Genomic DNA, 17,200 nt, shown 5'->3' with positions numbered 1-17,200 from the left:
TTCCCCCCATCACTGATCGTCCCCACCTCTGCCTTCAAGCTCCTGAAGGTCCTTGTCCTCTGTTTTTTTTCTGTCCATCCAGCCTCCCACTGTGCAGCCTTCCCCATGGGTCTCCTGTGTGGAGACCTCCTGCCAGGCCCTTCTTGGCTTCTTGACCTTTTAGCACAACCGACCTGCCAAACCCAAGCTGTGATCATCCTGCTTGTGTCCTCCCGTGGGCCTCTGCCAGCTGCCGTGGAACACTGGAGACAATGTCTACACTTGTGTAAACCACAGCCACTGAATGGTCATGCTTTCTGCTCCAGGCAGTGTGCCAGGCCCGGAGATCCCGAGAGCAGCCAGAGCGCAGAGCTCTAGGAGGCTGGTCACTGGGGCCTCAGGTGAAGTCTGGGGAAGCTCATCAGGGGAACTTCCAGCAGAGCTGGAGATGGGCAGGGACTCATGTCACCAGAAAGAGCAGAGCCCACCGGCCTTTCAGGACAGTCTTTCCTTCATCTCAGATTTACAAGATTTTCCTCTTGTGTTATTAGACAAATCTGTGTGAGGAAGTATATGGAGTCTTCTGATATTTTGATAAGGAGACAAGCGGTCCCGGGACTGGATGACTTACTCTTTCAGCAGCTTCTGAAATGTGGGCCTCGTTTGTCAATGGAAGGCTTTATCTGATGTCTGCAACTGCCATCTGGTGGCTGGATGAAAGCCCTTCTGAGGTTGTGTTGTGCGTGCTGGGGTGGCTTGCATGTGTGCCTTTGCTCACTCGCTTGTCTTTTTTTATTTTTTTTTTAATTTATATTTTATTTCTTTATTTGACAGAGAGAGACACAGTGAGAGAAGGAAAACAAACAGGGGAGTGGGAGAGGGAGAAGCAAATTTCTCGCAGAGCAGGGAGCCTGATGCGCGAGTCGATCCCAGGACCCTGGTCAGGATCTTGACCTGAGCTGAAGACAAACGCCCAGAGACTGAGCCACCGAGGTGCCCCTCACTTGTCTTTTTAAAAAGGTCCCTGTGGGGTCATCAGAAGGTGGTACCTTTGGGGAGAAGAACACAATCAGGAGAATGAATTTACATCTAGGTAGCCCCCGGAGAGGGGCAAGTGACCAGGCCAGGGTCATGCCCATCTGCAGCATTTGCCTCCTCCCCGCTCATTCATCCAAATCTTGGCATCTTGGTGCCCCTCCTGTGATTGCTTCCCATCATCTCAGCCCTCAGTTTCACCAGGGCCCTCAGCTGTGGAGCTTGTCCCCAAGTTCCAGGGTCTTGTCCTTCGGCTGGCACACCCTTGTGTCTTCAGCTGTGCCTTGGTATCACAGATCCCATCTGCCTTCTCCACAGAGCTCCCTCTGGATCCTGGGGCGCTGGCTCAGTAATTTGAAGTCAGAGTCTGACTCCTTTTTGGCTGCCACAGCACTTACCCTCTCAGTACACTTCTAGACCTCTGGCTCCTCCTCTAGCAGCTGCCTTCCCTTTTCTTATTCTCCCTTGCTTGACTGGGCCCAGTATCTGTCCCCCAATCGCTACTGAGAGGGGTCTTCCTCCCTCGCCTGATTGCCCAGCTTCCATCACACCCACATGTCCTCCGCCAACCCATGGGGCAGCCTGGGAACCAGACAGCCCTGGGCTTGAATCCCAGCTGTGCCATTCACTAGCTGGGTTACTTCAGCTAAGTCGCTTGACCACTCTGTCTCTGTTTCCTTACCCTGAAAATATGTTTATTGATAAAGACCTCTTAAAGTTGTCGAGCGGAATAAATTAAATCATATTACAAACTGCTTAGCTCAGCAACTGGAGTGTGATGGCTGCTCAGTTGACAGTAGGGAGGCTGTTGCTCTTTTGGTAATGACCCTTCAGTTCTGCACATTCTGCCTTCAGGCAGGAAGTAGGGCCCCTTTACTGAGCCAAGGTACGTATGACACACAGCCAAGTTCTGGGGGCAACCTCTCTCAACCACATAGATCAGCACACCCTCAAACCTAGGGCTTCTGCTGGGCCTTTATCAGTGTCTGTCCCCCCAGTGTGGGTCCCCTTTCCCATCTTCCAGTGGCTCTTGAAGTCCTTGCCACTCTACATACCCTCATTACCCCAGCAAAGCACCTTGCCTCCTTCTCATTCCATAGAACAACAAACTCAACCTTCGGGACCAACTCAGACTTAGCCATCTCCAGGCATCCACCCCTGTGTGACTCCAGCGGGACCTGGTTCTGCAGCTATTCTCCTGTCTCCTGTCTCCCCTGTTCCTCCTGACCCACTGCCCACTGCCTCAGAATCACCCTCGTCGTAGTCTTAGGTGACCTTCCAGATGTGGAAGTGGGACCAGTTGTAAACCCAAGTGTCCTGCCCTCCTTCACCTCTCACGTTCAGCTGTCATGCGATCCTGTGAGTCCCGAGCAGTCTTGCGTCTGCCTGCTGCCCTTCATCTGTATGGCCTCCCAGATTCAGGACTCCAAAGTCTTCCATTAGAGACTCCTCAACAGCCAGATGAGTCTTCTGAATGGCAATTCAGCTTGATTCTAGTCCTCAGGAGGATGAAGTGAGAGCACTTCACTTTGTGCATCTAGAAAACCTGCACAGAATGCGTGGGGCAGCTATGTAAGCACCCTGGACATTAAGTAGCCACAAGTAGAGTGGAGAAGACCGTAATCTGAAGTAACAATGAGCAGGTGGTAAGTTTATAACTTCTTTCCTTCCAGTCTGGACTTGGGGGAGACCCATGAGAGAGCAGGCAGAGAGAGCTCCAGGACAAGCCTTCTTGTTCAGGCCCAAGGAGCAGGAAGTTCTCTTGGCAATGATAGTAGCCGTGAGGGGCTGCAGGTGCTTAAAGCTTTGAGGGAAACCCTCCCCTCCAGGAGAAAGAGCTGTGGTCCCAAGGAGGTGAATGAGAACCCCTGTTGCATTATTCTCTTTCTCCTCCCACACTTGGCCCTAGATGTGTGTGCAATGATGGGAAATGGGCAGTGGAGATAAGTAAATAAAGCCCCAGTCTTGGGCCAGAGGACAGAAAGAAGGAGCCCTTGGGAACTGGAAAATACCAAGATATCGCAGAGAAGAGCTTGGGAAAGTGACCCTGTGAAGTTGTTTATGAACTGCTAGGTTCACGTCCAAGCTGCACATGCATGAATCAGATCCTAAACTGCATACTTGGAGAACTGAACTAAAAGCCACATGAACTTCAAGGTCCCGATGGCCACTGACTGGCACATATGAGGGAGAGATTCATGTAGCACTGCAAAGGCATTGGAAAGGGAACTGGTAATGAAACCATCACCAGGAGAAGGTTGGTCAGAACTTGTGGCTTGAACCCAACTAGGTCAATTGCCTGCTAAAATGAAAATATCAAAGTACCCACATCAGGAATGAAATGAAGGAATGAAAGAAGCAATTAGCAGTATAAATTCCATGGACATAAAATAATAATAAGGGAATGCTACAAGTAACTCTACCCACAATTCTGACAACTTAGATGAAATAAATGGATTCTTCAAAAGTCATAAACTCCAAAATGCACCGAAGATCAAGTATATAACCTGAATAATCCTATATCATTAAAGAAATTGTATTCATTGTCTAAAACCCTGCAAAAAAAAAAAAAAAAGAGAGAGAGAGAAAAGAAGAAGAAGAAATATTCAGGCTCAGGTGATTTCATTGGTGAATTCTACCAAACATTTGAAGAAGTAATAACACCATTTGCACGCAGCCTCTTCCAGAAAATAAAAAATGAAGAAACACTTCCCAGTGCATTCCCCTGATAGCAAACAGAACAAAGCTAGTACAAGAAGAGAAAAATTAAGACCAATATTTCTCATGAGCATAGATGAAAGAGTCCTCAACTAACTATTAGTAGCTTGAATCCAGCAATATATAAGTAGAATAATACACCATGATCGAGTGGGATTCATACTAGTTGTGCAATGTAGGTTCAGTATTTGAAAAGCAATCAGTGGAATCACTGTGTTAATGGTCTAAATAAAAACTACATGATCATGTCAATTGATGCAGAAAAAACGCTTGAAAAAATTTCAGTATCATTCATGGTAAAAACGTTCAGCAGACATGCCTGGGTGGTTCAGTTGGTTAAGTATCTGCCTTTGGCTCTGGTCACGATCCCAGAGTCCCGGGATCAAGGCCCACATTGAGCCCCACATCGAGCCCCACATTGGGCCCCTTGCTCCGGGGAGCCTGCTTCTCCCTTTGCTGCTCCTCCTGCTTGTGCTCTCTCAGTCAAATAAGTAAATCTTAAAAAATAAATAAAAAATATATAAACAAATACAAACGTTCAGAAAACTGGGAATTCTTCCAAGTGAAGGAATTTTTCCACTTGTTTAAGAGCAACTTTAGTGGTGAAAGACACCTAGGATCATCAACAAGGCAAGGAAGTCCATTCTCATAACTCATATTCATCCTCAAACTAGAAGTCCTAGACAGCATAATAACGTAAGAAAAAGAAACCAAAGGCATTCAGATTAGAAAAGAAGAAACAAAAACTTATCCCTATTTGCAAATGACATGATGGCTATGTAGAAGACCCTATGAAATTGACTCTCAGAATAAGTGAGTTAGCAAAGTTACAGGATACAAGATCAATACGCAAAGACCAGTCATATTTCTTTAAAGAAAAAAAAAAAAACTTGAGAGAGTGAGTATGAGTGGGAGGGGGGCAGAGGGAGAGCAGACTCCCCACTGAGTGGGGAACCCGACGAGGCACTCCATCCCAGAACCTGAGGACCATGACCTGACCTGAAGGCAGACACTCAACCAACTGAGCTACCCAGGCATCCCAAAGACCAATCGTATTTCTATGTGCCTGCAGTGAACCTTTAGAAACCAAAATTTAAAAATATATATTTGTAAAGTACCCCCCTGAAATCTGAAGTATAAATATCACAAAACTTATATAGCATCTGTATGTTGAAAACTATAAAATTCAGATAAAAGACCATGGATCAGAAGACTCAACAGAGTAAGGATGTTAGTTCTTTCAAAATGGTCAATGGATTTAATGCAATTCCAATAAAAATCCTGTAGCAAGACATTTTTTTTCAATGTATACAAGCTTATTATAAATTTATATGGAAAGACAAATGAACTAGAATAGCTAAAACAATTTTGAAAAAAAGGGATAAAGTTGGAGTAATTATCCAAAGTTAAGACATTATAAAGAAGCCATAATGAAGATAGTGTTGTGCTGGCAAAAGCTAACTCAAAATATAAAACACAAAACTATAACACCTTTAAAAGAAAACATACAATACTTTTGTGACCCAAGGTTAAGAAAAGAGTTCTTAAATATGACATCAAAAGCATAATCCATTAATGAAGAAAATTGATAAATTGAATTTCATAAAGAATGTGAAGCTTTTACTCTGCTTCCTCAAAATGAAATACTTCAATATAAATCTAACAAATTTCATACAGGATCTGTATGCTAAAAATTACAAATTGTTGATGAAAAGAAATTCACTATCTGAAGAAATGGAGAGACATACCATGTCCATGGGCCGAGAGACTCAACATAATAAAGATGTCAGCTTTCCCAGAATTTATCTACATGTTTAATCAAAATCTTAGCAAGATGTTTTATAGCTTACTCTAAATTTTATATAGAAACACAAAGGAACTTGAATGGCTAAAGCAGTTTTGAAAAAGAATAAAGTGGAAGAAATCACTATCTGATGCTAAGACTTACTGTATAGCTAGAGTAATAAAGGCTACATGATGTTGGTGGAGGAACAGAGGCCTATAAATCAATTTAACAGAATAACCAAAAATAAACACAGATACACCAAACTGACTTTTTGACAAAGTACCTTGATGCTGGAGTCTTTGGACGTCCATAGACAAACAAACAAACAAACAAACAAACCACTTCAACCTAAGCATCAAATGGTATACAAAAATTAATTCAAAATGGAGCACGGATTTAAATGTAAAACTATAAAACTTTTAGAAGAAAATTTAGGATACTTTTGGGACCTAGCGCTAGATGAAGTGTTCTAAGACATGTCTAAGATATGAGAAGCACACTCCATAAGAGAAAACATTAATAAATTGGGACTTAAAATTTGAAGACTTTGGCATTGCAAAAGACCCTATCAAAAGGATGAAAAGGCAAAGTACAGGCTGGGAGAAAATATTTGCAAATATATAATGAAATGTAAAAACTCAACAATAAAAGGACAATCTAAATATAAATGGGGAAAGAAACACAAACAGATAATTCACTGAAATGAAGATACAGGCTGCAAATAAGTACATGAAAAGGTGATCATTACCATTAGCTATTAGAGAAATGCAAATTAAGATCATTATGAGTGATTACTACACACTTATTAGAACAGCTGAAATAAAAAATAGTGATGATACCAAATGCCGGCAAGGATCTGTCCTATACACAGCTGGTGGGAACATAAAATGGCGCAGCAACCCTGGAAATAGTTCGGCAGTTTCTGACAATACTAAACATGCAAGGACCACATGACCCAGCAGTCACAACTGTGCACCTTTATCCCAGAGAAATAGAAACAAGTTCACACAACAGCCTGCACCCAAATGTTCAGAGCAGCTTTGGCCTCTTTTTTTTTTTTTTTTTTTTTTAAGATTTTATTTATTTATTTGACAGAGACAGAGGGAGAACACAAGTAGTGAGGAGCAGCAGAAGGAGAGGGAGAAGGAGGCTTCCTGAGGATCAGGGAGCCAGAAGCGGGACTCAATCCCAGGACTCCAGGATCATGAGCTAAGCTGAAGGCAGAGGCTTAACCAACTGAGCCACCCAGGCACCCCTGCAGTATTGGTCTTAATGGCAAAGTACTGGAAACTAACCAAATGTCACCAGCTGAGCAAACTTGTCCACAACACAATGAAGAACCACTCAGCAATGACAATAGAGAATGAGTGACCCATACATACAGCAACTTGGATGAACCTCAAAGGGATTATGCCAAGTGAAAGAAGCCGTTCTCGAAAAGTCATATGACTCCATTTATCTAACATTCTGGAAAAGGCAAAAACTCTAGAGATGAAGGCCAGATCAGTGATTGCCAGGCGTGAGGGGTGGAGGGAGGGTGTGGTACAAAATTATAGCATGAGGGAGTGTTTAGAGGGTGATGAAGCTGCTCTGTGTCCCAGTGGAGGTGTGCTATGAAGCTATACATGTGTTAAAATGCATAGGACTGTACAACAAGAAAGTAAAATTTGCTGTAAGTTAATTTGAAAACAAAAGGCAATTTTGACTCACATTCCTTCTTGGGCTTTCCCCTGCCCTCCAGATCTACCCGGCTTCCCCTCTCCTCATCAGCACACTATCCTTCTGCCAAGGCACGCTGAACCTCTTACCTGCAACCCCTCTTCCCAAGCACCCACCCCTTTCCCACACCCTGTTTTTCCTTAGGTCTTCTTCTCCTTCCAGGAGGGAGCCATTCTGGAAACTTCCCTGAGCCAGCTCCTTGCCTGGGCTAGGTGCTTGCTCTCTGCATCTTGGCTTAGCTCCTAGGGCCCAGTAGCTAGTGCTTAGTGTGAATATGTACTTCTCAGAGCCTCAAGATTCCCATTTGTCAGGGTCTTTGCAGTTCCAAGATTCCTAGGCCAGTGGAAGCAAGCTTCCCTGGGTTCAATCCATACCTGCTGTGTGATCTTGGGCAAGTTGCTTGCTGTCTTTTCCCTCATTCTCTCCACTGTAATGTGGGCTTAATAACAGACCCACCTCTTAGAGGTAATAACCTCTAAGATTAACTTAGAGAATGCATGAGAAATAATTTAGCACTTTATTTGACAAATGCTCAAGAACAATTAGATGTAATTATTGATAATAGCCATTTTAACTTTACAGCAGCTTTAAAGTAATATAGGTTCCCAGGTCTCCCTGCCCTGATAAATCTGAATGAATGGGAGCAGTACTGGGTGGGGTGGGGCAGGGTGGGGTGGGGGAGGGCACCTGCATTAAAAAACAACAACAACAAAATACCTCCTTAGGTACAAGTGCCAGATTTTGCAAATAGAAATACAGGTTACCCAGTTTAATGTGAACTTCAAGACCATAGCAATAATGTTTTAATATCAGTATGTCCCATGTAATAGTGCAGACATATACCAAAATTTATTTATTATGTACCTGGAGTTCAAATGTAAAGATTTTCCTGCATTTTATGTCTCTGTATTTGACTGTATCCTGGGGGATCTTGACCATCAGCCTGCTTGAGAACTGTCTCAAGCTATTAGGGCCCAGGGTTGAACCTCCCAGTCAGAAAATAGTGCGTATTTTTTCACTTGACACAGGGGGGAGCTAGAGGATGGTTGTTCATTTTCTTTGTTCCTAAAATCTTAAGGAAGCAGAGACAGGTTGGCGGGCCTGCAACTTACCTCTCAGTACTAGTGAATCATTTTCAGAAGCTCTGCGGGTCTACATCCCAGTAGGGCTCTGAGAGGCTATAAGAAGTGAACGCAGAGCCAGACACCTCTCTCTCTCTTGGCCTTACTTGCAGGGGGACTGATCCCGGCCTTTAGGAGCTCCCTATCTTCTGCCCTGCTTCCCCAGACTGGCCTACTCTCACATTGATGTCATAGCCCTATTCTGACATCACAGCCCTGTGCTCCGAATTATCCCAGGCAGCCCAGATTCTGCCCTTAGAACAACCAAGGCTGGCATTTGAGCAGGGGGTCAGGGGGTTTTGTGTGGCCGGTCGCCCTAGGGGTTGACCCTACAGAGCATCTGGGCAGCCTGCCATCCAATTGCTCCGAAATGAAAATCCTCTAAAAGGTAGGACTTCAAAGGCTTTCCCTCTGTTCCTGTTGGCTGTGGTTCCCAGAGCTGGAAATAAATTCCTGGGGAAGGTGGATTTGTTCTGGTTCTGTAAACAGCTCCTGGAATACCTGCTGCCTTTGTGCCTGGAGATGCAAGGACCATGGAGAAATGCAGGTCTCTCCTTGGTCCACTCAATGCTCTTCTCTTCCCATTTGAAGGCATGGCTTCCCGAAATGTGGAGTTCCTTACGCGTTGTGGGGGAGTTGTCCCTTAGCGCTCGGAGAATGCCTGCGCGTACTAAACCTGTAGTAGGTTCTTCTGTGGCCACCTCCTCTGTCTTCAGTCCCTAGAGGCTAGGTGGGGACAGGGCTGTACCCTTCTCAGCACAAAGGGAAAAGGTAGCCTGCTCAAGCTATTAGCTCTCAGATCCTTCAGTCCCAAAGAGGAAGATCCCATCTGCCTAGCTGGCCAGAAGGTGTAATGAGGTCTCTTGTGAGCTTATTAAGTTAGTAAAATATAGACTGGCATTGGTTCAACAAGACACACACAAAAGAAAACCCTGAATAACTTCTCTTTAACTCTGGTAGGTGGGCATGAAGTCCCCTGGGATGAGCACATTAAAAAGTCTTAGGGGAGGACCACCAAGATTCTGACATGATGGTCATGTGGTGCCCGGGGACCCCACTTTTAATAGGTGTTCCATACAGGGTTCATGCTGGCCCTCCGTGGATCTCAGGTTAAGAAATGTCATCTGTTCAGACTCCCTGGATTCCTTGCCACAGCGGGCTGGCTTCCCCCGTTTCTAAATTTCATGGTTTCCGTTGAATGGGGATTTAATTCTAATTTACTCCCGTGTAATTATTTAATGCACTGGACATAGAGAGACAAAAGAGGCCGTTAGGGTGAGCACCAGGTGCATTCGTATCCGAGTTCTTGGCCCCTGTCTTCCAGGTGTAGGCGCAGCCTTTTTTCTTCCTGACAAGAGGCCTTGGGTCTGCATTGGGAGTGATATACCCTTTACTAATCAGACTCTCGTCGTCGCGGTCCTCACCTGAACTGTCACAGTGGGGATATGGGTGTGAATTATTGGCTGTTGACCTTGACAGTGGTGAAGCGTATTGCTGACTGCAGGATTGCCTTCGGTTTCCATGGCTGCCCCAGGATGAACATTCCACGGTACCCAGTAAGTTGCTCGTCGATAGGCGAGCAGCTCAAGGTGGGTATTCCTTCCCCACTTTGGCTGTGAATTCAGGCTTCCTTGAGAATGCCACACAGACTTCTGACCAAATCAACACATCTGTGCCTTGTTTGGAAAGGAGGTCGGTTTCTGGCTTGGAGTTCTCTGGGTGAGGCAGTCTCCCATGTCCAGGTATCCAGGCCTGGAGCCCCTCGTGGTCTCAGTGCTTTTGTCTATGCTTCTTATCCCGATGGGAGGGGGGACGTGTCCTGGCCCTTGGTCCTTTGTCAGCAAGTTGTGGGACAGAGGGGTCGTCCTCACCCAAACCCACCAACGAGTGGATGGATTGGCCTCTCTTTCTCTGAAACTCTCGTCCACCCTGACCCACACCTGGGCCACCTCACTCAGTAGGGATGACAGAAGAACGGAGGGAGCTGGTACCCCGTCAGGGATGCCAGGACTGGAAGCTGGGCTCACTCCATCGTATGTGGCCAAGGAAGGGGAGGCCCTGACTGCCCACCCTGCTGTGGGAGAGAGAAAAGCTAGGGCCCAATTTGAGAAGTGAAGCTTTGGGGACTTCATTAAAATAAAGGACAGGACTGTGCAGGCCAGGACAGCCTCCTGAGAGCTCCTCACAGGTGGAGCCGGTCACTTTGACTCTGCAGCTTTGACTCTACACCTCAAGTGTAGTAGTTGCTTAGTAAACAAGTGCCAGTTGAAAAGGATGCAGGTAAAGCTCAGGTGGGACATGTAGACTCAAGGATGCCCAAAACCCTGGGGATGGGACTTTTGTAAAGCCTTTTTGTTGTGGAAAATTTAAGACCTAAAGACAAGTGGACAGAAGAGTCTCAGGAACCCACACACATACCTGTTACTCAGTTATCACCCCATCCTTGTCTCCTCTGGTCTCTTCCCCCACCATTTTGAAGCCAATTGCCGACCTTAAGTCATTCCATTTGTTAAACTTTCAGGACGTGCCTTTAAAAGAGTAAGGATTCCTGGGCGCCTGGGTGGCTCAGTGGGTTGGGCCGCTGCCTTCGGCTCAGGTCATGATCTCAGGGTCCTGGGATCGAGTCCCGCATCGGGCTCTCTGCTTAGCAGGGAGCCTGCTTCCCTCTCTCTCTCTCTCTCTGCCTGCCTCTCCATCTACTTGTGATTTCTCTCTGTCAAATAAATAAATAAAAAAAAATCTTAAAAAAAAAAAATAAAAGAGTAAGGATTCCTTCTTAAAAATTTAACATAACCTAAGTACCATTATCACACCTGAGAAATGAACAGTGGTTCGGGATGTGGTTTATTTAAGGGAGCTCTCTCCAGTGTCCAGGAAGGTATAAAGGAATTGGAAATAGGGATGCAGTGGCCAAGAAAGGGGGGGAATGCCTGTGCTTCCAGCCGAGCACAAAGCACTTTAGTCAGAGTTTGAAGAAACCAAAGAGGAAGTTAACATCCGTCAGCAGGGAGAAAATTCTGGCCCTTCACAAAGAAGCAGGATGTGGCGTGGCTTGGGAGGTCGTGGAAGGACGGAGACTCCCATTGCTTTGGCCTTGTCAGGAGGCCCTGCAAAGTAGAGAGTGGGGCATGAACTGGAGTTAGCTCTCAATTAGCAAAAGCAAGAGCCAGTACAAGGGAACTTAGTGAAGCGACGGTATCTGTTCTGTAGGGGATGGTGGCGATTTGGATTTAGATGTGACCCTGTGACCCATACAGATGGCAGCAGCTTTGTCCCCAGGGGACTCCTGTAAATCGGTGCTGGCTGAAAGAGGCTCAGGGTAAATGGGTCACCGGCGAGTTGGAATGTACATGCAGAATCGGAAGAGACTGATGCTGTTCTCAGAGAAATCGAGTTGGATTTTCACAGTGAGGACGACAGGTTGCGTCTATCCTGACTCCAGCTCTTCCTTTATGACCCTCGCCCGCCCGTTAAGCCCAGGAGCTGGCCAAAAGATGGCCCCCTTATTTCAGGAGAAAACAGGCATTCTAAGATGTGTTTGCATTGGGAGGTAGTCATTATAAGAGGATTAGTAGGTCAGAGTCACTGACTAAAAAAGTAGACAAAAGGTCACTGTCTGCATTTGATATAATCTTACCATTAAGATGGTTTAAGCCTCATTTTCCTGCCAGGGCAAGTACCTTGATTACTAATTGCTTTCTTGGCAACTAACAGACATAATAGCACTTCCCTTTGTAATGATCAGATTTATAAGGCTTATGCTTTGTTACCATTTAGATGTTAACCTGCTTGTGTACCTGGGGGCATGAGCGCCAGACTCTGACACAGGTGAGGTGAGGCTGTCGGCTCATCATGTCACCAGCTCCACGCAGAGGGCCCTAGAGGCCAGGACAGAATGTGTGACCCAAACCCAAGGCGCGCTGGGCTGGGTCCCCTTCCTGGATCCCTCTTGTACCTTACTTTGCCAGTTTGAGCTTTGACTTGGAGAGGAACTCTGAAAGGTCAAGGCTAGGTATTCTGAGATATAAACCTGGAAGGCTGGGCTCTGCGGAGTCTCAGTTGCAGGGTGGGGTGAAGGAGTGTGACTTAGGAAAAGGGCTGCAACATTTGGGATTATGGCTTTGCTCCAAGTCACTTTGTGACTTTGGATGAACCCTTCAAAGCCTTAGTTTCTCTGCCCATCAAAGGGAACAATGATGGCCATATCACACCATGGTTATGAGGATAAGTAACAAGAACAACAGCAATAGAAGAATACAAAACACCTGTAGGAGACAGGGAACCAGGTGGCTCAGGTGACAGATGCCGGTCATTATCACCACCCCACTGTCCTGGACTCTTCAGTCTGTATCCCTACGGGACAACAGAACTCGTGCATGTGGGGATGTCTCCTCACTGCACTGGAAACACCGTTATAGACAGGGACCTGTTTACTAATTCTTTTTTAAAAAAATTATTGCTTTGTCATGGTTTCCTATTCAGGGTTATTTAGTGGCAAGGAATGAAAACCCACTCAAACGGTCTTTAGTGAAAGTTATACTTTCACTAAAGTGAAAGTTTAAAGTTATGCTTTAAAGGAATTAAGCTCGGGGTGTGTCCTGGAGGGACAGAATGTGTCGTCAGCTGTTCTTGGTTTTCCCATTTCTGGTTCTCCCTGGTATCCCCTCCCATTTTCCTTCCGTCTGTAGGTAGACCTTTGTGTTCTTCTCTAACCCTGTTCTGCCAGTGGGGCTGACCTGCTCTGGTTGTGCCCACCTTTGGCTGCTGTCTCTGGGCCCCAGTTTCAAATTCTTGGGCGAGAGGCCCCAGAGCAGGTTGGAGCAGGTACCCGGCCCTGGTCCTATCAGGTGCAGACAGGGGAGTCAGGGTCATACCTGAGGGCCACCTGAATGTATTTAGTAAGGGAGAAAATCTGCCCCCTCTTGGGTCCTCCTGAGATGTGACATCTTCTGCAGAACCTACCCTGAGCACCTCCAGCCTCCATCCAGTAGTCCCTTACTGTTCCCTCCAGGAACAAGAGCAGGAAAAAGAATAGGAGGGCAGACAGCAGGTGCCCCTTGCCCACATCCAGCCCAGACCTCGAAACCATGGTGAGCTCATACCCAGCTCTGGAGGGAGGCCAGACCAGCAGGTGGGTGTAATAACCATGAATTGTGGAAGAGAATCATTGGGGGAGAGGACAAGTCGCCCGGGGACAGGGGCAAGAGACAGGAAGCTTCTAGAGGCCCCTCACCAGTGGGCCGTGCTGGCAGGGTGGCCCTAGTGAGCACAGGAAGAGCTGGGCCCAGCAGAGGCTGGCTTGCAGCAGCATGATACACATTTGGCACACAGCTGGGCAGGAGGAATTCCTGCACCTTGGGCAGTGTATGGGGCTCTGGTTTGGCCTCCTCTCACTCTGTCAGCCTAAGTAGCTTCCCTTGTTCTGTGTCTGGGGGTCTCTGATAAAGGACATCTGTTTGATAAATGGATTCCACTACAAAAGGTTTAAGAACCACTGGGGCAGAGCTGTCACCTCTGAGGTCCGAATTAGCTTTGAAACCAAGGCTGACCAGGAGGGTGGCAAGGGCTAGGGTGAGGGGCGGGGCTGGTGGTTTTCTAAGGAAGCCTGTGGGGGCGGCTCCCTGGGAGGCTTTACAGATCTTGGCCATGTTGGCCCTGCCCATTCAGCTGGCAATGCTCTCCCAGTGCTCCCGCATCAGGGGTCTTTTCTCCTTCCATGGAAAGGACAAAGGCATTTAGTGCCTGGATGCAGAAAGAACATTCCATCCAGCACTCTGATGTTTGGTGTGCACAGTGCCGCATGCCTGTAGGCTGTCTCAGTCTAGGTGGGAGCAGGGACGAAGGCAGCTGACCCAGCAGGCAGCCACGAGGCCAGAGAGCCAGGCTGAATGCGGGTCTCCTTTGGCTGCCCAGGCAGGAGTTGCAGCTCCTGAAGCTTGGGGCACGACCCTCTGCAGAGAGAGGAGAAATCGCCCTAGTGGGTTCGTGTGGGGCCAGGATGGAGACTGCAAACTGGGATTCTGGTGGGCGAGTTCTGCTTTTAGATGACTGAGTGGTGGATTTTCCTCTCCTGCCAGCACCGCCTTACATTCTTCCACAGAAGGCAGCCGGAAACACTCGACTGCTCAGAGAGGGGCTGGACTGCTCGGAGGGGGGGGGGGTGGCCTCTCCTGAGGAATGGGTTTTTCATTTTAATTAGGTTCTTGAGTCCCGGTGCAGGGGCCTGCTTTGGAAGAGTGGCAGCTAACCTGGGCCCATCTTTTCCTCATCTCTGTTCAACGCTGGATGTGGGGAGGCCAGACTGGTCTGAGGGACATCTTGTCATCGATGCGGCAGCTCTGTGTCTGCAGGGAGCTCCTCAGAGCCCTTACCACAGTCCCGGTCGTTCCTGACTTGTGACCATACCTATTTGACGTCTGACTTCCCTGATGTTCCCGGTGTCTAGGCCTTGCTCCTCTCAGAGGAGATACTCAGCAAGGTGGATGAAGGAAGGCACGGAAGGAGGGGAATGAATTAACTAACGTAGAAGGTGCCTTGTTCCTTTCATTCATACCTTCTGGGTGCCGAGCCTTCAGGCCATTCAGATCACTTGCGTGGGCATCGTCAGAGCTGAGTTTGAAGAGTGTGTCCTTCTGAAGGGCATTACCCGGAGTGTGGGAGATCGGGAAGGACCCTCGGCCACTGATCTAGAGATACCACAAGGGAGGTTCTGAGTCCTCAGCAATGGGTAGTTGAGCCCTCCAGCTACTGCTGCTCACAGGACAAGCAGTGGGAGCTGGAAACACCTGGCTGTGAGCGATCATCCGGGGGCTAAGGTTTTGCTCCTGTATGCAAGATCAACATGTATCGGTCTTTGCCTCCTGAGTGGAAGACTGGACTCCGCCCACAGCAGCGGGGTCCTAACCACCCATGAGGAGTGGTTTCTGGGGGAGGGGAGAGTCCATGTTGGGTGGGTCCTGCCTGGGCTGCTCGGCTGGGGTATGTGGGCACTGGCTTTAGAGTCGTCCTCTCTGAAATAGGGACAGCCTCAGCGCTGGTCCCGCTGACTCCACAGGGTGACTGACTATGACGCTGGATGAAGGCGCGTGAGAGAAAGAGTTGCCAGGGGTCTCTGTTGGGGTTGTCCTTGGCCGAAGTGCCCAACAATAAAGTTGGCCCCTCTGCAGCCCCTCCTTAGGGTGGTGGTTGTCACAGACAGTCGTGGTCATTGGAGTAAGTGCCAGGTGCCCGGTGGCTTTTGTGAGGAATGTGCCATTACACAGGGCCATTCAGTCAGAATGCTGGAGTTAAAAAGGGTGTTTCCAAACATGTCTGCCTTTTAAGAGAAAAGCTTTATCCTTTTATAAAACTACACTCCGTGGAAAAAGAGAAGAGTAAACCATCCTGGAAAATGGAGACTAGGGAGAAAAATCTCAAACCTACCAACCCAGAAATGATCACTGTGAGATCTTGTACTGAGCAGCATTACAAACGTTTTAATTTATGCAGAGAAGTGCAGGTAGATCTATACTTTTCACATCATTGGTGGGAGGGGGAATTCCCAGTATCCAGTTTTGCAGCTGACTCATCAGCCCCAGCATGTTGTGGGCATCCCATGCTGACAGATATACATTTGTGTCACGGCTTATTATGACAACTTGGTAGCAAGTCACGTACACACACACACACACACACACACACACAGAGTCCCCGGCTGTAATCCCTCATTTTTGAGCAGTTCTCAGTTACAGCCAATCTTATTTCATCTCAGCCAGCTTCTGTGCCCCTATTATTTTTTTTTTATCGTAGTAAGCACACATAACACAAAATTCACCATTAATGGTACTGAGCACATTTACAATGTCATGCCCCCCATATAGTTCTAGAACATTCTCATCACCCCTGAAGGAAACCCCATACCCATTAAGCAGTCACTTCCTATTTCCCCCTTTCCTCCACCCCTGGCAACCACTAGTCTGCTTTCCCCCCTATTATTTATTTGTTTGTTTGTTATTATTTATTTATTTTTTTAATTATTTTAATTCCGTTTCAGATGTGGTGTTCAGTAACTTATCAGTTGCATATAATGCCCAGTGCTCATCACATCCCCTCCTTAATGCCCATCACCTAATTATCCCATCTCCCCACCCATCCCCCTATTATTTTCTAAAAAGCTCCACCTGCAAACATTTTACTGTGTATTTCTAAAAAACAAGGACTCTTATAAAAGCATAAATTTAGGATGACTTATACATCCGAGATAACAGTTCTTTAATATTACCTGTTTGAATATCTAATTTTAATGTCATTTTAATGGTGTATAATATTCCACCAAATGGATATAGCATAATTAACTTAATACTTTTTAACCATTTAGGCTGTTTGCAATGTTTCCCTATTACCAAAAAAACTACCGGCACGAGCATTTCTGTGTTGTTGTTGTTGTTGGTTTTTTTTTTACCCCTTGGCAGTAGTGTGATTTCTAGAAGGGTAAATTCTTAGGAAAGAGATCACTGGATCAAGTGCATGTTTCCCATTTTGATACTGTTGCCAAGGTTATAAACCTTCCAGTTTACACTCTCCTTACCAGAAAAAGGATGGCTTGGTTTAGAGAAGGTGCTCCCGTCTCTAAATTCTTTGCCATAGCTCAAGTTAAAAGTACCACTAATTTCCCATTTGTATAGAAATGCTCTGTCGCACCCCGCGAAGGGTCTCACAGATGCCACCATAGCTCAAGGCCATCAGTTGATAATCAAATGCAGGAGAAAAATGCCATGTGTGGCATCCACAGTGACAGCGCACAGGACCTTCAGCCAAGGAAAGGCTCAGAGCTGTTAGGGAGAGTGATGGCCACAGCCTGGGA

The 17,200-nt window shown here is 46.8% G+C and overlaps 1 protein-coding gene and 1 long non-coding RNA gene across 4 annotated transcripts in view; one reads left to right on the top strand and one right to left on the bottom strand.

Moving 5' to 3' along the window:
• OSBP2 (oxysterol binding protein 2) overlaps positions 1–17,200 on the top strand; it is a 160,550-nt gene that overhangs the window by 43,230 nt on the left and 100,120 nt on the right. The gene's annotated exons all lie outside the window — the stretch shown is intronic.
• LOC309847591 lies at positions 396–8,742 on the bottom strand. The gene is made up of 3 exons (XR_014302511.1): positions 8,350–8,742; positions 2,346–2,560; positions 396–1,028 (listed from the first exon to the last, which is right to left on the bottom strand). It is a non-coding gene; the product is annotated as an uncharacterized lncRNA (long non-coding RNA).

Source organism: Mustela nivalis (assembly GCF_964662115.1).
Source record: "Mustela nivalis genome assembly, chromosome: 14".
NCBI lineage: Eukaryota > Metazoa > Chordata > Mammalia > Carnivora > Mustelidae > Mustela > Mustela nivalis.
The sequence above is the reverse complement of the archived record's forward strand: the minus strand, read 5'-3'. Positions and strand labels throughout refer to the sequence as shown.